General features: G+C 31.1%; 1 long non-coding RNA gene across 3 annotated transcripts in view; it reads right to left on the bottom strand.

The window, feature by feature from the left end:
- The window catches only part of LOC143190571 (uncharacterized), a 31,495-nt gene that overhangs the window by 397 nt on the left and 4,675 nt on the right, over positions 1-26,423 (bottom strand). For 2 of the 3 annotated variants that reach the window (XR_013004278.1, XR_013004279.1), the window contains exon 5: positions 23,145-23,249. The exons of the other annotated variant lie outside the window; for it this stretch is intronic. This is a non-coding gene — a long non-coding RNA (uncharacterized LOC143190571). Of the gene's footprint in view, positions 1-23,144; positions 23,250-26,423 lie in introns of those variants that run through there. 3 annotated transcript variants of the gene reach the window in all.

Here is a 26,423-nt window from a genome sequence, read left to right as displayed (position 1 = left end):
GTCAAAATTAACTTAGAAAATTCTTTATCTTTAAATGTTGTTTACTTATTTAAACAAAATGCCACATTTTCGGTAACGAACAGAAAATGTTGGTCGACGTACATATAATGCGGAAATAGTCTGTAACTATCCGTTAAATAAAACTACAAAAGAACGTTTTAGAGATAATGTAAATTTAAAGAGACCAGGTTGCCAGCATACGTATAAATGAAAGTGTGAGCAACGCAATGTCTGTGTTCAGGCTAATCGATTGAGACAACAAGAGGTACATCACGTTCGAATATGATGTTGAGATAAACTATTCGTCACATACACAAGTCGTCATAGGCAATAAGGGAAAAATACAAATATTGTCATACATTTAAGTACAAAATTGAATCTGAAGATCTCTCCTGCGCATCAGGAAAAGTTTCCATTATTAAATATGCCACCATAAACTATGAAAACTCTATTAAAGAACACAAATATTATATATATGAAGCCACATCTCAATTGAAATTGCTTATGTATAGAATTCCTAAATTCAACTCTTGCTTCCAAGTAATTTTGAATCATTGAGTCATAATGTTGATTCAACATCAAGATTCAGGACCAAGTCTAACTTCAAATTAATTGTTTATTGATTCTTCAGTGACTGCTGCCGATCCTAATCCATTTTGCTAGGCGACTTAATGATGCAGAGGAGAAAGACATTGTGGCAACTTTGGGAACGTTTTTACAAACACCATTTTCAATTGATTATAAAACAACAACTATTATCATTATATCAGTACCAGATATAAGAAACATAATAAAATAATGGTTATTCTACGACATATTTCTATCGATTTATCAATTAAATCACCCGCTATTCGAAATAACAATCAATTGTTAATAACTGAATCCTATCAAATGCACGAATGGAATACGGTTACAAACAAAAAACGCTTAAGAAGTCCCGAAGAACAAATAGTCCGAAAACAGACGAAAATCAACGACTATTGGCTTCAAAAACCGCTCCCAACCTACAACAGTTTCAGTACCCTGGCAGAAGAGACAGAGAAAAACCAGAATAACAAAGAAAACCAACCAAAAGCAATTCCCAGACCACCCCCAATAACAATATAAAAGGTAGGTATTGTTAAACATCTGTTATAATTGTTAATCTGTATTTTTAACATGTTTACGAGATTAAGCATTAAGGACCACACTGTCATTAAATATGAGCCACCATACACAAAAGATTCATCCCACAATGCGCTATATGTAACCATATGAGCATACCAAAACATATTGTCGTTAGTTATATAGATGCGTGGACTACGCAGGAGAGCATGCGACTAATGATTGCACGGACATTGAAATTCACGGAGAGAAATTATTTACGGATGCCGAAATACAAGCTGTTTCACACGAAACACCCCGATGATAAAACACATCGAGCAATATTTATAATTATCTGTGAAAATATAAGATACTGTGAAAGAGAGAAATTCAGCGAGGAATATTTACCAGCCACCAATGTAACCATTGAAGAAGTGCATGGGCCATTAACAATTAGTGCTATATATTGCTCGCCTAGACCAAACCACAAGGCAGAACAATACCACGGTTTCTTTAACACGCTGGGTTCATTGTCAAATTCATTGCCAGAGGAGACTACAATGTAAAAACATGTTATGTGGGGTTCTAGACTAAAAACACCAAAAGGCAGAAAATTGGTCAAAACAATGAAGGCACATAATTTACAGCATATTTCTACTGGTGAATCAACATATTGGCCGTCAGATAGAAATAAAATTCCCGATACCATAGACTTTTGTGTTATTTAAAAAAATATTGATTCCAAAACGTGCAAAACTGAATCATGCTTCGATCTATCATCTGATCACTCATCAATTATTATAACAGTGAACTCAAATATTCTCAACAAAACAAAATTACCTTCTTTGCATAACACCAAAACCAACTGGCCATTATTTAGAGAAAAATTAGACCGTTTATTATCACTAAATTTACCTCTCAAAACAGAAAAAGATACAGAAATAGCACCAAAAGATATAACAAAAAATATACAAGAAACCTGGCAACAAATCAGAATAGAATAAGACAAGAGAAAATTCAGCAAGGCCACAAAAGAGCTGAAAGTTCTAATAAATAAGGAACAAAATCAAGGAATTCAAAACTAATTAGAAAACTTAACGCCAATTAATGCAACGGAATATTCTCTCTGAAAAGTAACAAAAAGATTAAAAAAATCAACGACATAATCCACCCATTAAAATTTACCATAATACATGGGCTAGGAATGATAAAGATAAAGCGGAAGTTTCTCTAAACACTTAAAAACAGTATTGAATCCTTACCCGTCTGAAATATTCGCAACAGAAGAAAATAACATAATTGACTTTCTTAACACTCTGTTTCAAATGAATCTGCCACATAAAAAATTTACTGATAAGGTAGTAAAACAAACACTAGTTAAAGAAATCAATGGTAAAAAAGCTGGAAATGCATTTTGATCGACGTCTGACATGGAAGAAACATATAGTAAACATATAAGGAACAAAACACAAACAGCTTGGACTTAGACTTAGTAAATCTAAATTATCATTAGATAACAAGGTTTTGCTGTATAAGTCTATGCACTCGCCAAAGAGTTAAATGTGCACGATGACAGTGAAGTGCGTCAAAAGAGCCTTCAAACGCAAACTACCATACGAACTGATTAATAGACACATAGAGTGAAATTTAATTATTTTTAGAATAAGTTAGAATAGTCATTAGAATAACATAGGATAGACTTTAAAATAAGCTAGAATAGTACCTAGAGTAAAATTTAGATTATAAGTTGTACAGCAGATGACTTACTGAAGTGATCTACTACATGTTAGGATGATTATATTATATGACGGAAATCATACAATAATGCTTATTGCCCACGGGCAGATTTTTGACGTTCTACAAGATTAATTAAAAAAATGTTTCTATTGAAAACCTACTCACTGTTTTTATACATTTCATATATTTAATCTCTGATAGAGCTAACATCAAGCTGATCTTGATTGAACACCAGCTTCGTATGAGGACGGTTTCTTTCGATCGAATTCAAGATTATATTTTTCATTTTTGAGATATTTCTGTGACCGACTATATATTTTCAATAAAAATCGCAGTAAATTAATATTCAACAGTATAAATACTTACTACTCTCTAACGAATTTTACTGCCAAGAGGGTGCCTCCATCCTCCCTCTATATCTCGTTCCTGCTCAAAATAACTTATTAGAAACGCAATGTGTTCTCTCTGGCATCGGAATTTTCCATCAGAGTAAAAAATAAACGGCGATTTGAAATTTATTAAAACAAGCAAAGCAATAAAACAACATTTATCGGTTGATCGGTTTATACTTCTTAACACTATTGTTTTGAAGAATTTTTTGTGTACATTTGCAACCGGACGACTTTGGCAGGCTAGTTCGGTTACATGTTCGAACTTATAAGACAGCATTGTGTCTATTTTTAAGTCGAATAAAGGCAATACATCAAACATCTTGATGATATAACTTCAAAACTTATTTGGATAGACTACATTATTTTATTTCTATTCTTTTATACAAATAATTTCTTTGTATATTATTTATATTTTTATTACTCAGATGGAGCAGATTCCTTTTTGCTGCTGGAGTAGTAACCCTTAATTTCGGCCGTTAATGCTTTCAGTTTATAAACTTGACTGAATAGACGGAACTGCAGTTGTCATATATTACCAAATGTACCTCAGTTTAGGTAGGTTTTTAATTTAGTTTAAATTTAAAAGGTTTATTTTAAAAGGCTAGATTCTAAAAAATAAAACAACACAACTATTAATAGTTATATCATCTTATCTTAATGTTGGTTTTAAATATTAGAGAGAAGATAGAAGATATTAGAGAGAAAATTCTGAAGATGTACATATAAAGATCTTTTACAAAATATGCCTAGAAAATTTTATACCGTAATTAGAAAATCAAAAATACTAATATGTTTTGAAATAAGTAAAAATATGTTATTACTCTACCATTTTTGTTGTTATTTCAATTAAATGCTATAACAAGACTAATTATAATTTTCTGGCACCATCAAGAATATAATACATTTTTGTAATTAATTTTCCATTCTCTATATTTACCGGAGGTAAAAATAAATAGATTTTAGAAAAAGATACAGTCAGACATAATACAGAATAGATAATCAGTCGAACTACGCAGGTAATAATAAGTTCCAATAATCTACAGAAACAGTTGGAGAGGTGCAAACTAATTAATGAATTGCAATACCTTATTATTCTTGTAGCTTGGACATCTTTCAACTGTTCAATTATACCAATAAAACTAATGGATAAAACTTTTCGACTTCTAAGAAAGCATTGTAATAAAACAAACAGTAAAAACAGAATACAAATTGATCATAAACTAATTATAAATTGCAAAAGGTATAAGGGAAATTTAATAATGCTGTACTTTCTTATTTTTACTGGTTAAAAAGTAAACAGTAACTAACTATTTGAATAATAAATAAATACCATCACACCGTAATAAATCCCTTTGAATCTAATTAGAATTATCTTAAAGGTTTGGACTATGTTGTAATAACCTAAGAATAATAATATAGAATTATATACAATGCCCTATTTCATAGAAATTTAAAAAATATATTAATTAATATAATGACATTATTAAATTATTTAGAAGAAGAAAGTCATATTAGCAAATTAGGTAAGAATAATAAATATCTATTGATATTAGTTTGTTTTCATTTTGTATTAAGTTTTTAATTTTTTTTTCATGTTTTCATGTTTTAATTGCACTAACTACTTAAATATTGATAATTATAATCGCTTGGTGATTAATTATTTTTAAAGAGAAACAATATTGTTAAATGTAGTTTTCAACGAAATACGAACCTGCAAATCATGATAACGTCATACATAATCGAACTAAATTGAAGTATTATTAATTTTATTTAAGTACGCATGAGCTCAACTAGCCAGTTATATACGACATCTTGTTAGCTTTCTTGTAGCCTAATTTTAATATATTGCATTGGCTGTCTTATTGGATATATTATACATGTTTTTGCGCTAGCTTGTCACGTCGTATATGCAGATTAGATATAAATGTAACATATATCTAAACCACTTGAGTATTTATTATATTGTGAAGATAAATATGCATAAAAACAAACTATGTATATTTCTATGTCATCGCAAAAGTACAAAGGCCGTCTGATTTAAAATTGGCGGAATGTTAAACGAGTTTGATCGGTTTTCTAATAAATAAAGGCCCACTATGTCGCTTTGTCTCGCCGTTCAACAAGTTATCTCTTTTTTCCTCGAATAAAACAGTTTTTAAACTAAATTAATTGTTCCTGTGTTTTCCACTATTGTCCATTAGACTTTTGTGATGTAAATATAATAATCGACCAAAGTGACAGTCTTGGAAAGCTTGCCCATGAATATCTTAAAATATTAAGTATTCGCACAAAATCACCTAATAAATGAAAGATGATCGTAATCGATGTTTGGGCTCAAGTTCATTAATTTTGGCTGTTGGTGCGAAACTTATACACGCCGAGATATGGAAAATTAAAATTGTTATATAGTTATGCCAATTTTCAATGAAGGCGTTTGGCCAATTTTGCAGTGTAAAATTTATCGGTAAGAATCCCAAAAGATGAATGAATGGCTTTTTTTTATTGCTAGACAATACTACTCTTGGAATGGCATGAAGACTTTTTTATTCGTATTATTTCGTATTATAGATGCGGAACTTTCTTTTATGAACTTTTCGGTGAATTAGTTAATAAGAAATTCAGTTTCAGTAACTCGCTTTCAAAATTTGAACTTTTCTATTATTGTTTAGCTTTAGCTTTTACTATATGAAGCTTACGTATTTCGAGGCTCGCCTGACTAAAGAATCTCAGAAAATGTTCATTTTCAATTAGAAGGTCTAATGCACGAATCAGGGATGTCCAAATAACCAAACGTAAATATTAAGTACCATTTCCTATGCTGTACTGTTCTAGATTTTACTTTCTCAAAGTTACATTTTTCGACTTTCCAGTTTCAGAAATATGTATAAAAAAACTATTTAAATAAAACGGGAATGTCAAAAATTTGGAGAAAACCGAACAATAGAATTATTAGTAATATTTGTACAATAATATTCGGTGTGTCGCAATGATATAATAATATAATTATCGTCATCAAAATGTATGACGTCGGCACGTCACATGTTGCGGTATCAAAGTGAATTTTCGATAAACGAAATGGTGAATTTTCAATAAAATGATCAGGTCTTCGGTTATATGGACTTGTGAACTTTGTCAGGGGCTTTTGTTAAATATAAAAAGAAGAAAAAACAAAGCTTATGATTTGTTCTTTTTTAATTTCTGCGGCCAAACGAGTGGTCTGATGAATGCATGAATGTTTGACCCTAACCCGTATTGTCCAACGTAAATTCTGTTATTCTGCTGTAGATTTTAGCCCCCCCCCCCTTGACTTTTTATTTTTTACTATACCGCAACCTTTTTGAAATTGTCGGCATTCTATACGACTGTCGAGTTTTATAGACCCCGCTCTATATTTCATTTGAAGATTCAGACGACGTATTACTTCGGAAAATTGGAGAAATATTGATACACTTTTTTAACCGACTTCGGAAAAGGACAAGGTTCTATGTTGGGCTGTATATACACACACACACACACACATATATATATATATATATATATATATATATATATATATATATATATATATATATATATATATATATATATATATATATATACATATATATATACATATATATATATATAAACATCGATATATAAACATCGATAGACATCGATTTTTTCCGCATCGCTAGTGCATAATTTAAAATTATTAAAAGATCCAGTGAATTGTAATATTAGTACTTAATTTTAAAACTTTATTAAAATTACTCTTTTTTCTTCCTTCGATATTTTTTCAAACATGGTATATCGATATTTTTTGGCCAACCGACACCCCTCATTTATATATTATTTGTATCAAATTTGCATTATTTTGATATTGCCTTTCTTAATCCAAAGTCATAGTTACAAACCGTAAGTCCACACTGGTTTTAAAAATTTGTTTATGGTCTATCCAAAATAGAAGTTAACTCACATCATCTTAACTTATAACATCAAAACATCGCGATATACCGCATTTAACTTTAATTGTTAGTATCGCATAATTCTTCTGCCACGTCATAGATTAAAAATAGTTTCAATATATGCAGTAAATCTTTCAATATGTTGTGTTTCAGTGTTTTGTTTGCCCGACTTTTGTTTCATTAAGTTACATCTTTTTTTTGTATTTTTTATTTCATATATTTTTCACAGACTACTTTTTTTCTTCGGCTAAGCTTTCCACCTTCTAACCACGCAAATACAGGCATTCCGTTCTTCAGCATTTACAATGTTATCATAACACAATGACAAAGAAATGGTTCGCCTTTCAACCAGGAAAATAACTACCAATACCGATTTTCCGAATAAGACTTCACCCAATTATCTGGTTATTCTAGATAAAAAATATGTATGTGCTGTATATATATATATATATATATATATATATATATATATATATATATATATATATATATATATATATATATATATGTATATATATATATATATATATATATATATATATATATATTTATATATATATATATATATATATATATATATATATATGTATATATATATATATATATATATATATGTATATATATATATATATATATATATATATGTATATATATATATATATATATATATATATATATATGTATATATATATATATATATATATATATATATGTATATATATATATCGGAATCGGAAGTTCTTTATTTTCAATCATTGTTTCTTTATTCCAATTTTCCTCATACCGGCTTCTCTTTACTTAGCCTACACGTTACAAAACTTAATAAAATAACTACATAATTTATTTAGTAACTATCTAACACTAAAAAGAGAAAAATTATATATTTTTAACATAAAAATGAACCCACTTTAAATAAAAAATAAGGAACTGACCAAAAACACATACATATATATTTTATTTTCAATCGTTTTTGTATTAAAAATGTAAGTTTGATTGTTTTTTACTTTTTAGTAAGTTTCTTATTAATCCTTATTTCATTACCTTTTATTATACTTTTGATCTATTGATTTTTTAAACATTAATAAAAATAAAAATGTACACATATTTGTAATGTGTTTACTCTGAAATACGATAATATAGCTATAACTTAGAGTAGGAAAACACCTTAAAAATTCGAATGCAAATTATACAAATAACAAATAAATACTGACCTAAGATATATTGATATTTACACAACAATTAACAGATTGTTTCATAGTAAAAAAAAATCAAGAATAAAGACAGCCTTAGTAGTCCAACCTTAATAGTTGACAAAAAAAACAGCCTTAGTAGTCCAACCTTAGTAGTTGACAAAAACACTAAAATATAAAAGAGATAAATCATATATTATGTTGTTGTTAATCAGATATATTGTTTTCTAAATAAACGTATATTTCTAATGACAAAATAAAAGATATTTGTCCTCTATATTAATTTACAAAACTTGTGAATCAATAAAATTGGTCAACAAGACATCATAATAATTACAAATAATTAAAATGTTAAAAAACAATTTAGTTTGTAAAACAGAACTATCTCAGGTAGTTTTTTCCTCAATTATATTTGTAATATAAAAGCTCTACTAGGTAAAATTCCATACAGTTTTCTCTAAGCATCAGCTCTATCAAGAAGAAGAGAAAATATTGAATAGCATATAATATATACATAATTTGCAATGGAAGGCAACCATTTACATACACTTCAAGAGCTATCACGATATATGTATTTAAACATAATATGCCCTGTGCACAGAAACACACCTTGTAAGTTGAACCTTCATGCTTATTAACCTAGATACAGAATTTAAGATAATTATTAAAAGAAAAATATGTATTTGCCATAGGCCCCAGATTGCCATTAGGGGCAAATGCCGCAACGGTTGCAATGGCAGGAGAACAAAGATGTATTATGGCTCAGAGCACCAACTTTGGTGCTGCTCCACTTCAAACTTATAATCCTTCTGCAGCTCCAGATACCGATTCAACTACAAATGAGCATCCTAATTCAACAAGTGCTGCTTCAACAAGTACCGCTTCAACAAGTGTCGCTTCAATCAATAATTCATCAGCAAGTGTCGCTTCAACAAGTGCCGTTTCAATAAGTGCTTCAATAAACGTCACATCAATAAGGGTTGTTTCAGTAAGTGCTATTTCAGCGAGTGGTGCTTCAACAAGTAGCGCGTCGGGAAATGCTGCTTCAACAAATCGGGCTTCAACAAGTAGCGCGTCGGGAAATGCTGCTTCAACAAGTAGCGCGTCGGGAAATGGTGCTTCAACAAGTAGCGCGTCGGGAAATGCTGCTTCAACAAGTCGGGCTTCAACAAGTAGCGCGTCGGGAAATGCTGCTTCAACAAGTGCTGATTCAATAAGTGTTGCTTCCACAAGTTCTGCTTCCACAAGTGCTGCTTCCACAAGTGCTGCTTCAACATTAGCAATTCCACCTCAAGCAATTCCATTTGCACAATATGATCCACGTATACACACACTAAGCAGGAACCAGGAATATTTTGTGAATCGTGAACTTTTTGTAATCTACAGAAATTTAGTTCTAAGGGAAGTACAGGTTAGTCACTTTTAAGTTTAACGGAAACCTGCAATTTCTATCAATATCTATGAAAAGCAAGAATATAAATATTACGGATATATCGATATTCTTTAAACAAAATATCGATATTTTTGGTCCATATATCGATACTTTTTTCAACCGATTTTTTTTTTAATTGGTAGGGGTGATGGCCGCCGAAAACAAAATTGATATTTCGATATTTAAAAATATCGATATACCTTTAAAAACATGGATAGACATAGATTTTTTCCGCATCGCTAGTGCATAATTTAAAATTATTAAAAGATCCAGTGAATTGTAATATTAGTACTTAATTTTAAAACTTTATTAAAATTACTCTTTTTTCTTCCTTCGATATTTTTTCAAACATGGTATATCGATATTTTTTGGCCAACCGACACCCCTCATTTATATATTATTTGTATCAAATTTGCATTATTTTGATATTGCCTGTCTTAATCCAAAGTCATAGTTACAAACCGTAAGTCCACACTGGTTTTAAAAATTTGTTTATGGTCTATCCAAAATAGAAGTTAACTCACATCATCTTAACTTATAACATCAAAACATCGCGATATACCGCATTTAACTTTAATTGTTAGTATCGCATAATTCTTCTGCCACGTCATAGATTAAAAATAGTTTCAATATATGCAGTAAATCTTTCAATATGTTGTGTTTCACTGTTTTGTTTGCCCGACTTTTGTTTCATTAAGTTACATCTTTTTTTTTGTATTTTTTATTTCATATATTTTTCACAGACTACTTTATTCTTCGGCTAAGCTTTCCACCTTCTAACCACGCAAATACAGGCATTCCGTTCTTCAGCATTTACAATGTTATCATAACACAATGACAAAGAAATGGTTCGCCTTTCAACCAGGAAAATAACTACCAATATATTTTTCTGTCACACTTTACCACTCCAATCACATTACATCTCTTTCCTTTTTTATTTTTTTTTTCACATCAACATTTTTCTTTCTTTAACTACGTCAATAATTTTTTTAATATTTTTTCCTCACATCTATCTTTTCTTTTTTTTTCAGCACATCCATTTTGTTTTTTTTTTCACATCAGTTTTTTTTTGGCTAACACTGGTAAAGGGGTCCAACTTTTAATATTTGCAATAACATAACACTCTGCTTGCAACCACCAAAATGTTTTTTTCTGCGCCATCCAACTATCTAAATACAAAACACAGCGGCTTTCGACACCATACTTCTATAACCACTCTCCGTATAACCTAAACAAAGCCTGACACACACATTAGGTTCTAAGTATTTCAGCAATACAATAAAAAGTTGTGCAAATTACAGAATAAGTAGAACACTAGGGTCTTCAACATACTTTTCTTTAAAATAATATTTCAGAAATCAAATTAAACTTAAATGAATTATAATTTAACTATTTATCTATATATTATTCAACCAGTAATCATTTAATTATACTAAATTCTTCCATTTTTATTAAATGATGATATTTTTAGATTCCTAAAAAATCTTTTAAAATTATAACAGGTTTTATATCTTTAAAACAACACCAATTCTTTTTGATAGGTTTTATTACCCAACTACCCATTCTACATTTGATTCTAGAATTTGTTATATAGTGTTCCTCCATTTGTTATATGGAGCCTCAATATTGTATGCTCACCAGGCCTATATATTCGAATATACCTACAGGATTTAGTTGCTTTTCTGGTTATATTTAATCATTAGAACTCCTTTTTTTATTACAATCGCTGATGTAATGTTGTCTAAAAATGTCTGTCAATGTATTCTAAAAATTATAATTCTGTAAAATTTCAGCTTTAGAATCAATGCATAAAAATATCATATCGTAATCACCATAACTACAGATCAAGACTCAGGAAAACCAAATCATGTTGATTGATTGAACTACAGATTAGAAATCTGATTCCAATTCTATTTTACTAATGATGTCCATTTTATTGTAACTTAATAAGTCAATGGTATATCAATGTCGTGATGAGTATTATCATTTTTATTCTTCGGCTATTCTGCCAACAAGTTTGCAGTTTTAGTTACAAAGTATCAAATTAATTAATTATGGCGCTCTCAAAACATCGGAATAGTCTGGAAATCTACAATGTAAATTTCCGAGTAATCAAGTCACTTTTTGATATTGATATATTTTTTATTTGTTTCAGTTATAAATCCATATTGTTTTCATTTATTGTGAAAATTATTGCTATTATAAGAATTTCTTTTGACTCAACTAACAATCACATTAGATAATTTAATTTACCATAATATTTAGCAATACAAAGTTTTCATATGGAAGCGAAAAACAAAATGAGCAAATAATAGAAAATCATAGATAGCTACTTACCTTATTTGTAAGAGTAATAAACCTTTTTTTTTTCTGACGAATATTTCAAAAAAGTAAAAAGTCTTACAACATTTTAAATGATGATAAAAAATGTCTTCTAATAAGAATATTAATTTCTTAGGAATTTTAAATGAATTATTAGGAAAATATTATTTCAGGTTACTATTAGACAGATTTATTTATAATTAGGGTATCCACTGAAACCTTTCCTCAACGAAATAAGGGGATACGATAAATATGAAATTTTCAAAAAATCAAAAAAATGTAAGTAACCTTATTTAAAATTCTCTCGTTAGTGCAATGATAACAAATTTGAATAACATGTATATAGTTACTGCATGCGCTTATAATAAATTGTTACATATGAAATATCCAAACAATTCGATTTAATTTATCCAATCCTATTTGTTTTAATGATCATCAATAATACAGCTCTGTACAGAAATATTTAATTACTTGATTATTGTGTGCAAATATGAAACATATTTTCTTATTAACATCCTTATTAGATACGCTTAGTACAATCTTAATTTACAATTAATTTATTACTACTTTTCATTTGTTGATTAATTCACAAGCAAGATGAGTGCGAGAAAATACATCTATATGTATTCCTTAATTATTAAATTATAATAAGTTATAGCTATAGTTTACACTAAATGTACACACTTTATATGAGTTTGTATGGTTTTGTTCGCTTCAATCTCCTGACATCCTGCGCGCTGTCCAGCAGTTGTATTGCTTCCACGTTAGTACGGTTTAGCAATCTTCCTTTGCGTTTCAAGGCGAAATCTTGGATAACTTCGCAAATCCATTTGATTTCCAGGTCACCGTGCAGTTCTTCGTTGGTTACGTAGCGATAGGCATTGGTAATCAATCGAAGAACCTTGTTTTGATAGCGTGGTATGACTAGTTGATTTGAATTTTTAGTGCAACCTCATATTTGCACCCCATAGGTCCAAAATTGTTTTATAATTGTATTAGAGATCAACCTCTTTGATTTTAGGTCAAGTTGGGAGTATTTTTCGACTAACCAGTATAGATGTTTTATTTTGGTTCTAATGTGCATTGCTTTTTGTCTAACATATTAAAATATTTGCAAACTGTAATTTATTTTGTTGGCCTGTCTATTAAAATAGGTCGATTTCATATAATTCTTTAGAATTTTAGAAGACATATAAATAGTAAAACCGTGTTTTCTTAAGGAATACTTTTAGGAAACTAGCAGATATTATAAATTTTTACTGAACAAGATTTGGTCGATCTGTTTATATTACTTTTATTGCAATCAATTTCCATGTTTTCTTGAACAGCCCTCATTATCTTAATTTGACAAAGATTTACTTCTCCAGGCAACTCAGGATCTTACCCGATCCTCTAAACTATTATTTTTAAACGAGAATGCTAAACTATTTATTTAATACGATATATAAGCATAAGCGATATTAGTGATAATAGCTAATAAATTATATAATAAATTATTTTTATCGATTTCTACAGAAACTAGAGAAATTATCATTATTATTAGTTAAATTAATAACAAATTAACTAAAATGAGTAAAAAGAATAACAATTGTACTAGAGACTCACATGTTCCATAAACTATTATAACAAATTCTCTCATAATGTGAAAATAAATCGTGACTTCATTAACTCATTTAATCTGAATGGTTGAATTATTTCGGTGTAAAATTTACTGAGGAGTTTTAAATCATAATAATAATTATATTTAATTTGGAATAGAATTTTTTTGAATTAATTTAATTAATATGTTATGTTCAATATATATCGCTTGGAGAGTATGCAAATCTTTATAGAAATAAATATATATAGAATATAGAATAGAAATATAGAATAATTTTTTTTTCAAGTTTATGTTTGACATAGATTTGATGGAAATATCTTGACACTTTTTAAGGAAAATAATATCTATAAAAATAAGAACTGTTGCGATAGCCGCGGGTTCGAATTCTGCTAGGGCATGGTCCTAAATTTGTGTTTGTGAATATTCTAGGAAAGATTGTAAAATTTGACAAGGAAAATGATCCCGGTTACGCCAGTAACCAGGCTGAGTAAGACCGGATGTCTTCTGGGATGATTTCTAAAGCTCGTCACTCGCCAATCGGTAGGCTTAATGCTGAAGACCGTGGTTCGGCGTCCACGTTAAACTTTAGGCCTAGTCCAAATAAACCCATAGAACTTTAAAATATATAAATAAATAAATAAATATATATATATATATATATATATATATATATATATATATATATATATATATATTCAGTACAAATATATATTAAATAAATATTTAATTTAGTATTTTCAGTCTCCATCTCATATTTACTAGAATTACTAACTCTATATCTAGAATTACTTAATAATGCTAATTTGGTTACAATTTATTAATTTTAGTTAAGAAATTCAATTTAACTGATTGTTTCTCCTTAGCAGCTTAATATTTATCAAGATTTAGTAGTATCAATATTTACCTGTCTAGCGAATTTTACTGCTAAGAACGAGCCCCGATTACTTGGTTCCTGTCCGAAATTAGTGATTAGAGACGTAATCTGTTCTTGACTAGGGATATTCGATATTCATCGATGGTGAATAAAAATCGATATTTAGCTGAGAAACATCAATGTTTTGACATCAATATGATGTGATGACTTCAATATCATCGAAAAATCGATATTATACGAATAAAATATCGAAACGTCAATTATTCTTAATTTAGCAGAAGTTTCTGAGATTTTACGATACAGAAATAGAAATAACTACTAGAAATATATGCGTTGAAAAATATGTATCCTGTAGTAAAGCTATACCACTTAGCAGATTATCTATTAACAAAAAATACTGGGAATGTTGATATTTTTATAATATCGATTATTTCTGTTTCTGACTAACTATCTATTACTTCGGCATTTTAAACCAGAGTATAACCCAGAGAATAATAAAGAAGAGAATAATAAACAATAATTTGAAAATTATTAAAAGAATCAAAACACTAAAACAACCGTTTTGTTACCTGTAGTTATAACTGCAACTAATGTTTTGAACAATTTTCCAAACGTTTAACGACCAGACGACTTTTATAGGCTGATTAGGATACATGTTCAAACACATCTAATAGCGCTGTATCCCTTTCTAACTAGAATAAAATGGAAAGGAAAATATTGTCTGATTTTAAAACGAATTTACAAACTGCAATAGGCAATACATTATACACATTGATGGCGTAATTTCACTGCTACTATGGATGGATTATAAATCACATATTAATATTTAGTTAACAGTTATTTAAATTATACACAATAATCTGCCTCTAATCTGTTTCATTCGATGTCTTTTTCAGAATAGTTTCTCGGAGGAAAGACAAACAGGTCTGCCCAGAGAGTTACTTCAAAAATTAGACAATGAAAGGTACAAAGTTAACGATGAAGAGGAAGTTAGTTCTTGTGTCATATGCCTGGAATGTTACAAAAGGCTACAAAAACTAATCATTTTTCCATGCGGGCACCGTTTCCATAAAGCCTGCGGTGAGCGATGGCTCAAAGTAATGCCCTTTGAATTAGATACAATATTCCGTACAGATTGAACAAAAATTTTTATTTTCAGACCAATACGACCTGCCCGGTGTGCCGTGATGACGTTATCACACATATGATCCGTAATATTAGAGCCAAAATGTATAATTTCTGAATTATATTGTTGTTATTAGTTATTTATATTAATTGAACATAATAAAATATTTTTAAAAATCCGTAAACCGAAATCCTTATTCTCTATAAACAACCAAGACAAAAAACATACATACATATTCGCTATATTGTATGTAACAAGATTTTTTTAAATTAATCTCCTAGAATGTCAGCAATCTGCCCATGGGCAATAAGTATTATTATATGATTTCAGTTATGCAATATAACTATCCTGATATGTAATAAATCACTTCAGTAAGTGATCTATTGTACAACTTATAATCTAAATCTTGTTCTAGATACTATTCTAACTTATTTTAAAGTAGGTCCTAACTTATTCTAAAAACTATTCTAGCTTATTCTAGAGATTATTAAATCTCACTCTATGTGCTATTAATTAGTTCGTATGGCAGTTTGCGTTTGAGCCCACGCACTCCACTATCATCGCGCACATTGAACTGTTTGGCGAGTGCATTGGGATGCACAAATTGTCTTTCTTCTCAATAACACTCCGAATCACACTCGATAGAGGTTCTATGGGGATATCGCGCTGAATCAGTTCAACCCCACAGTTCAATACCATAGGTCCAAATGGGCTTAAGTATTGACTTATACAGCAAATCCTTATTATCTAATGATAATTTAGATTTACGCCCTATCAGCCAATACGTATTATTATAGTTTTTTTAGTTTAATCCCAAGCTGTTTGCGTTTTGTAACCATATGCTTTACCATGTCAGAGGTCGATCGAAATGCATTCCCAGATATTTAACTTTGTCCGCTTGCGAAAGTTGTTGATTATTCAATTTTACTGAGAGACATGTTCCTCTAAAAGGGATAAATGTCACATGTATAGATATTGTCTCATTTGCTTTGATACGTCATATTTTCAACCACAATTCGACTTTGTTAAGATGAAGTTGGAGGTTTCTTGTGACTGATATTAGATCCTCGTGTGATGATAAAACCGCTGTATCGTCAGTATATCTTGCAACAATAGTGTTTCTTGAGGAGGGTAGGTCAGCTGTATACATAAGATATAAAAATGGGCCAAGAACTCTGCCCTGCAGAACACACGAATATATGGGCTGTAGCACCCTGTTTGACAATAAAATGTGTGTCTGTGAGGTACGATTTCAGCAATTAAATGTGCGTATGGGGCAAAAGCTTTTTCAATTTAACATGCAGTCAAGTGTGCCACACCTTGTCGAAGACCTGTGAAATATCGAGAAATGCAGCAGAGCAATATTGTTCAATTTTTTGTTAATTTGGTTGACTAATGTATGTATTTGTTCTGTTATTCCGTGTTTATTACGGAAGCCAAATTGATGGTCTAGAATAATATTTTCCTCCTCTGCGATTATTCGAAGGCTCTTAATGTATAATTTTTCGAATAGTTTGGAGATCACAGGTAACAGGCTTATAGGACAATAAGAGGAGACGTCTACTGATTTTTTCCTAGGTTTAAGAATCATAATGATTTCAATCATTTTCCAAATGCTAGGAAAGTAATTAAGTCTTAGCATGCCATTAAATATAAAGGTTATTAATTTGATACACTTTCCTGATAGTCCTTTTAAGATTCTTCCAGTTATTAGGTCAAAACCAGCAGCTTTTTTAGAATAGATTTCTTTATGTATTGTTTGTTTTACTTGTTTAACAGTAAATTTCTCATGTGGCAGATCCATTTGAAATGGAGTGCTAAGAAAATCAACTATGTTATTTTCTTCTGTTGCGGATAATTTCAGACGGGTACGCATTAAATACAGTTTTCAGATATTTAGAGTAAACTTCCGCTTTATCTTTATCATTCCTAGCCTAGGTATTGTTGTCAATTTTAATGGGTGGATTATGTTGTTGAGGTTTTTTAATTTTTTTTTGTTATTTTCCAGAGAAAATATTCCGTTGCATCACTTGCCGTTAAGTTTTCTAAATAGTTTTGAATTCCTTGATTTTTTTCCTTATTTATTAGCTCTTTCAGGTCTTTTGTTGTCTTGTTGAATTTTCTCTTGTTTTCTTCTGTTCTCGTTTGATTTCTCGCAATATTCTCTTTTCGGCAATTTTATATTCAATCATAGATGAAACATAATTAAACTTTTGATACGTAGCTCTATTAGGTGTTGCGTACCATGCGGCCTCTTGTATTCGTTTTGTTATATCTTTTGGGCTATTTCTGTATCTTTTTCTGTTTTGAGAGGTAAATTTAAAGATTCACACTCTAATTTCTCTCTAAATAATGACCAGTTGGTTTTGGTGTTATGCAGAAAGGTAGTTTTTTTTGTTGAGAATATTTGAGTTCACTGTTATAATAACTGGTAAGTGATCAGATGATAGATCGAAGCATGATTCAGCTTTGCACGTTTTTGTGTCAATATTTTTTGTAACACAACAGTCTATGGTATCGGGAATTTTATTTCTATCTGACGGCCAATATGTTGGCTCACCAGTAGAGATATAATCCCCTCCGGCCATGAATTTATTACCCAGGGTGTTAAAGAAACCGTGATATTGTTCTGCCTTGTTGTTGTATTTAGGTGGACAATAGATAGCACACTCATTGTTAATGGCCAGTGTACTTCTTCAGTGGTTTCACTGGTGGCTTGTAAATATTCCTCGCTGAATTTCTCTCTTTTGCAGTGTTTAATGTTTTCAAGAATAATTATAGATATTCCTCCATGTGCTTTATCATTTGGATGTTTTGGGTGATACAGTTTGTATTTCGAACCCATCATTACCCATCATTTCCTCTAATTTACTAATAGTACTTACAGGGTCAGTGGTGATTGGCTTTGTATGCGTGTTAGGTTGGGTCTGACTGTTGGTTACTGCATCTGCGTATGATATATGAGGGTGTTGTATTGATGCTTTAGGCGAATTAAATGGTATGGACTGTTTTGGTGGCTGTAAGTTTCTTTTTTCTCTCTGTGCTGGATAAAATTTTTGTTGCAACGCTTTATGGACTAGGCATCCCCTATAATTTGCAGGATGGTCACCGTCACAGTTGACGCATTTTGTCGCGTTGTTGTCGCATGCTTTCCTGCGCGTTTCACAGATCTATACAACTTGCGACAATATGTTTTGGTATGTCCATATGCTTGGTATCTGGTGTATTATGGGATGATGCGTTTTGTGTATGGTGGCTCGCATTTAATGACATTGTGGTCTAAGTAGTCCCATAATCTCGTAATCGTGTTTATTATTTTCTCTTGGTTTAAAATCATTGATGTTTAATATTATGTATATTTACAACTTCGTGGCCCTGTTCATCTATTACTGTTTTAATTGTATTTGAATCGGTGGCGTGATGTAGTCCTTTTATGGCAAAATTAAAAGTTTTTTCGGACTTTGGTCGAAAAGTATGTTACTGCGTGCTTCTATTGTCCAATTCTCTTATTAAAACTCTGAAATGTTCACAGTCAAGCACTTGAATTTTCATTGTTTGAGATCCGATTGTTTTTATTGTTTAGTTATTACAGATTGTACTGAGCAAGTCATGCAGACGTTTAACAACACCTACCTTATATATTGTTATTGAAGGTGGTCTGGGAATCGCTTTTGGTTGGTTTTTTTTGTTGTTTTGGTTTTCTTCCGTCTCTTCTATCAGGACACTGGAACTGTTGTAACAGTGTTCTGTTCGTGCATTTGAGGCATTTCAGTTATTGGCAGTTGATCGTTATTTCGAATAGCGGGTGGTGCATTTGATAAATCGACAGAAAGATGTTGTGGATTAGCTATTATGTATTGAAATTTACCGTACAGATCACTTAATAGTTATTAAATGTTTAATTTACATTTTTTTACGCGGATCATATTTTGCTCGCTCAATTTACCCTTCCGAAAATAAGAAAGAAAATTCCTGGAAGGTAGAGCCTTGCTTATAAAAAATTAATTTTAAATTTCACGTTCAATATTTCCCGGTTTAAATCACGTTCTCACCCTACAATTGTTGAGACTAAGTTTACACTTTTTATGACCGGCACTTTTATGACGCCAACAGTAACACATATGTTTGTTTGTTTTGTAAGTATAACAAGATGAGATTAAGTTTATTGAGGAAAGACAATACCACCACTTATTAACTCCGTCAAAATTTTTGTTATACTGTGTCTACACTATTTTACTGACCTCTGTAATTCTCTACTGCTAGTGCATTAAATTTGAGGATATGGCACCCGCCAACCGGAGAGCCGTTATTGGGCAAGAAAATTCCGCAAAAGAACAGCTAGTAAAACTGGATGTTAATTCCCGATTAAACCGTTAACACACGACTGGGCAACGTGGCACATATGAAGTGCATAATTTTTGGAGTATCAGTTTCTCTGTGAATTTAATTATTTCTGAAAAACCATGGAGCGTCTTAACCTATATTCCAGTTTTGTTAATCCTTGACAATAATTTTTAAAACTTTATCTTGAAAACCGTTATGGATTGGATAATTAAAATGCTGAAAATTTGTGCTTTATCACTCATAATACGAAGGTCACCATTTATATTTCGGGAATAGGAAAAAAACAGTTAAACTGCGAATATATTTTTATAGTTTTTCAAAGTACTCGCCACGATGATCGATATACTTTTGCATACGCTTAAACCAATTTTCAAAGCATGGAATGGAATAAATTCCGAATGAGGTATCTTCAAAATATGATTTTTGAACGCTTCAGTAACTTCTTCGGGCGATGAAAATCGTTGACCACGCAGTTTATTCTTCACGGATGGCAAATCAGTGCTGTACGATGGATGACCCATCAATTCGATGTTTTGAGTGCTCAAATAGTCTCTTGTTTGAGCCGATATGTAAGAGCTTTCATTGGCATTATGAAGGAACAATCCGGCGTCTCTTCTTTGTTTTTCTTATTTCACCGAAGACTTCTGGCAAACAAATGGTTGTGTACTAATCAGAATTTACTGTTCTACGATCCTCTAGAGGCACTGTTCCAGTAAGACCAGTTCTCCCGAAGAGACAGGCCACGATTTTCTTTGAAGTGCTTCGTGCGCGAACAACTTTTGTTCGATTTGGTTCGTCTTGGAACACACATACAGTCGACTGCTGCTTACTTTCGGGCTTTGTGTGGGATCCACGCGAACATAACTTTCGCACAGCTAAGTGTTCATGTAATATCGCATATATGCTGGTGGAACTCGTCGGACAGCGAACTATGACCACGATTGAATTAACAAAACCAGCGATACACGGTGGTTTTTGATGGAGCTTCATCGCCAAAAGTCAAATTAAGTTGACTGATGCACTCTTGTTATGATAATCCACGTCGAAAATCGTAAAAAATCATCGCACGAAAATGTTCACGATTCAGTTCCATTTTTGCCGAGACGAAACTTTCAACAAAATATAAAATATATAAATATACTATAAAATAAATATATAGATATATAAAATATATCGTCAAAATTGTCAAACTTTACGATGGAACCGTCAGATGGACTCACATGACAATAATCTTGCCAATTCCTGAAATATAAATAGTGACCCTAGTAACTGATACATTCATTACGATACGATTATTATCGCAAAATATAGGGATTAAATAAAAAAGAGATAGCTTAGAGACCTACAAAAAGTATAATAAAGGAACAGATAATGATATGAAGAAAATGCATTGATGAATTTTGAATGATTTATGAAATATACCAACTGAAGGATGTATATTTCCGACACCATGTACTCTAATAGACCCAAAAAAATTCTCCAATATGTATTGGTTGGTGCCTTAAACAGATGTATTAAGTTGGAAACTCGAACAAAATAGATTTATTTAAGAAAATAAATCCGCTTAAAATAACAATTGCATTTTTAGTTGACAACACTGTAACAAATATTTTATATATTTTTCTAATGATCTAAATCAATCTTAATTAACTATTACCTTCTATTGCCCTTTGTTCTAACTGTTTAAATCACACATTGCAAAACATTTCCCCAAGGTCGCTTATACAGTCGAATTTCAATTTTTTTTATGTTCAACCGCTGAAATAAGCTCTGGGGAAATGTGTCGGCCGATCCAATCATGGGGGGAGCTGAAAACGCAACATTTGATCGGTTAATTTCTATTGGTCATATAAAAACTTGCAGAGAAAATATTTTGCTTTGATTGGTCCTTCATTTCACGTGACTTGCCTGCTACCATGCGACTATCCTATGACGCCACTTTTATTTGTTAATATTATTTAAATGAAAACTACATTTTATTATTAAAATAAAATTCGTTTTATTTTTATCCCAGGGGTATCCCAAAAGTCATCCGGTCTTACCCAACCTGGTTACTGGTGTGACTGGGATCATTTTCCTTGTCGGATTTTACTGTTTTGCCTAGGACAATCACAAATATTAAATAATCACAAACATAAATTTACCGCCATGCCCCAGCAGGATTCTAACCTGCGGCTATCGCAACAGTAGGAGGACCGTCCTGTCCCCTTCGCCACTGCGCCACCAAGACGGTCCATTTTTATTTTTATTTAGTACCATCCGGCAACTACCATACCATACCATTATTGCATCTATTATAGTACTTCTAGTTTTCTTATAGTGAAAGAAAACTTTTTGTGTTTCCCTGTAAATATTGCATTTACTTGTTTGAAGCAAAAATATAATGAACACCTAACAATAATGTTTGAAATTTTATCTTGAAAATCGTTATGGATTGGACAATTAAAATGATGACATTATAAAATGCCTCTGGTGATAAATGTAGCATTAAAAAGGGAATGTAAGTTATTTAGAGCCTGGTTTATATTAGTTTCGTTCCCTTAAACAAATTTAATAAGTTGTACAGTCAGCCAAAGATTTCTTTAAGGAAATAGATCTCCTTAAAGTAACAATTAAATTTAACAATAATATATAATATTGTTATAATATTGTTAATATTTTAACAATATTAACAGATATATTTTCAGAAATGTAAATTTTACCACTTCATTGTATGATACGTAACGAACTTCACAATAAAAACTTATAAATATTATATTAAGATGAATGATAAGATGCATAGTATATTTTTAGGCTACAGAAGTTATTAAAATTATAATACAGAAATATTTATAATTTGTTTTCAATATACAAAAACATGATAGATCCTACTAAACTAAAGACACTAAAGGAATTTGGAATGCAGCAAAGCTTTGGTATTATTTTGTACGATTTTATATTTATTAGTGATCGCCCTGTGGTCAAAATTCGACCACAATGTATTTAATTAATAATTAGTCTCTCAAAATAGTGTAAAAGGACTAATTAAAAAATCTATGGGTGACAGTATTTTCAATATAAGATGAAAAATGTATTTGATACTGATAAATAATAAATGTCTGTATATTACCTATTTATTATAACAAATTAAAATGTATGCAAACTATCTCAAGAAATAACTCTCATTTTTGAATGGCATTTAATGACATCTAATTTCTATTAACTTCAACAATCAGTGAATACGTGTTTACGTGACCAGACAAAAGGACTGCATCTCATTTTTATTAGTGTTTAAAATTATTTCATCTTATTTTACAACAGTCCTTTTGAAATTCATTTATAGTATTTATAGTAAAAAACTAGTGCTAAAATAACGTAAGTGAAAAATGAAGTGCGTGAAATAAACAATGTATTTATTTTATTTTTTTATCCTCTGGAAGTAAATTAAATAAAATATTAAAAATTAAAAAATGGCAAACCATAGCGATTCAACCAAATCACCTGCACACTTTGATATAAGATTAGAACAAACAGCAATAACGCAAACTCCACCATCAGAATGGACTACAGTCATTAACAAAAAACGATTGAGAAGTCCAGAAGAAGAAATCGCGAGGAAACAAACAAGAATCAGTGACTATTGGTTGCAGAAACCGATAGAGACAAAAAACAGTTTTAGCAACCTGTCGGAAGAAATTGAAGAGAACATACAACCAAGCCCTGAAAAAGTTGTTCCGAAACCACCACCAATAACAGTCTATAAGGTAGGAATAATAAAAAATATCCATGACTTATTGAAAACCATTACTACGAACTACACAATTAAAACAGTGAGCTATGAAACAATTAAAATCCAATTGTTCGAAGCGGATCACTTTAAAGTTCTTATTAAAGAATTGGATGAAAGAAATACCCAATACCATACATTCAGGCCAAAATCCGAGAGAACATTTAAATTCGTATTAAAAGGATTACATCACGGGACGGACTTTAACACCATCAAGGTAGCACTAGCTGAAAAAGGCCACGAGGTCGTAAATATTCACAATATACGACATCACACGACAAAAAAACCTCTGCCTATGTTTTATATAGATATAAAACCTAATGGAAATAATAAGGCGGTGTATGAAATCACCAAATTGGAAAATAATATTATTAAATGCGAACCACCACATATAAAAAGAATTATACCACAATGCACAAGGTGTCAACGCACGGGCACACAAAGACTTACTGTCGCAAATCATATAGATGCGTAAAATGTGCAGGAGAACATAAGACAGGAGATTGTACTCGTAAAGTTCGCGATGAAAAAGTGAAATGTGTTAACTGTAACGGAAATCATCCAGCAAACTACAAGGGTTGCGCAGTTCACAAGCAACTACAGCAGAAACTCTATCCTGCCTTAAGGGAAAAAAGGCATCAACAAAAACAATCCACTACTACCAATCTACCACTACCCACCAGAACAAGTCAACCAGACATAACTTATGCCCAAATAGTTGAAAATGGTTCAGCACAAAAACGAGAGACAATATCTCAACCTACTGAAACTAGCAACATCTCAAGATTAGAAAATATGATGGCCAAACTAATGGATCAAATGAGTACGATGCTTGGTCTACTCACAACCGTCGTCAGCAAACTTGCCTAATGCCTGAAACCAATAGCTACAAAATCGCCGTCTGGAATGCCAATGGGCTTCAACAACACGCCAGGGAACTAAAAATGTTCGTAAATGAACAAAATATTGACGTTATGATGGTTTCCGAAACACACTTTACGGACAAGAATTATCTGAAAGTTCCTAAATATAAGCTTTATCATACAAATCACCCTGATGATAAAGCACATGGAGGTACAGCCATAATAATTCGAGATGATATAAAGCATTTCGAAAAAGAAAAATTCCGCAAAGACTACCTGCAAGCCACCAGTATAACCATAGACGAAGCCCATGGACCATTAACAATTTCTGCGATTTATTGCCCACCCAAACATAACAACAAGGCAGAACAATTTCAAGAATTCTTCAGTACGCTAGGTAATAGATTTATAGCAGGAGGAGATTATAATGCAAAACATTTAATGTGGGGTTCAAGAATAATAACCTCAAAAGGTAGAGAACTGCTCAAAGCCATAAGGAAAGATAACTTACAACATATCTCTACTGGTGAACCAACATATTGGCCTTCAGACAGAAATAAAAAACCAGATACAATAGATTTCTGTATTACAAAAAATATTGATCCAAAAAAGTGTCAGGCAGAATCATGTTTCGACCTGTCTTCTGATCATTCACCAATAATAGTAACAATTTCTTCAAAAATTACCATCAAAGATAAACCCCCTTCTCTGTGCAATAATAGAACTAACTGGCCCTCATTTAGAGAAAACTTAGACCAAAATATCTCTCTAAACTTACCGTTACAAACTGAAATGGATATAGAAATAGCAGCAATAAATCTTACAAAAAATATACAGGAGGCAGCATATTCCGCGACTCCCAACAGTGAAACATTTCCAAGAAAAAATACACATATATCATGTACAATACAGAAAAGATAGCAGAAAAAAGAAAGTTACGACGAAATTGGCAACAGCAAAGGACTGAAGAGAATAAAAGAAAATTTAATAGGGCCATAAAAGAGCTGAGAGATCTAATCCAAATTGAACAAAACCAAGGCATTCAAGAATACCTAGAAAACTTGACATCAACTGAGGCTACAGACTATTCGTTGTGGAAAGCAACAAAAAAGCTTAGGAGATCCCAGCAGCATAACCCACCTATTAAAACAAGCGAAAATAATTGGGCGAGAAGCAATAAAGAGAAGGCCGACATTTTCTCAAAACACTTAAAAAATGTTTTTAAACCTTTCCAGTCTCAGCTACATAAAGATGACGAAAATAAAATTACTAGCTTTCTAGATTCGCCATTTCAAATGGATTTACCGCACGAGAAATTAACGGTCAAAAAAGTTAAACATACAATAATGAGAGAGATTAATATTAAAAAAGCTCCTGGTTATGACTTAATTACTGGCAAAATTTTAAAAGAACTATCTGAAAAGGCTATAAAACTATTAACATATATTTTTAATGCTATGCTACGAATTAATTACTTCCCTAGTATCTGGAAAGTAGCTAAAATATTAATGATACTTAAACCAGGAAAAATACCAGAAGATGTGACCTCCTACCGACTTATAAGTTTATTACCAATAATCTCGAAAGTTTTCGAGAAATTATACATAAAAAAACTAAACTATATAATAGAAAAAAGAAAAATTATTCCAGAACATCAGTTTGGCTTTCGCAATAAGCATGGGACTATAGAACAAGTGCATAGACTTGTAAACCAAATAAACGCTGACCTAAATGCCAAAAGATATTG

This window comes from Rhynchophorus ferrugineus, unplaced genomic scaffold (genome assembly GCF_030347505.1).
Source record: "Rhynchophorus ferrugineus isolate W39M unplaced genomic scaffold, kcgeb_rfMv2 rfM2, whole genome shotgun sequence".
Classification (NCBI taxonomy): domain Eukaryota; kingdom Metazoa; phylum Arthropoda; class Insecta; order Coleoptera; family Curculionidae; genus Rhynchophorus; species Rhynchophorus ferrugineus.
This window is presented reverse-complemented; position numbering and strand designations above follow the sequence as displayed.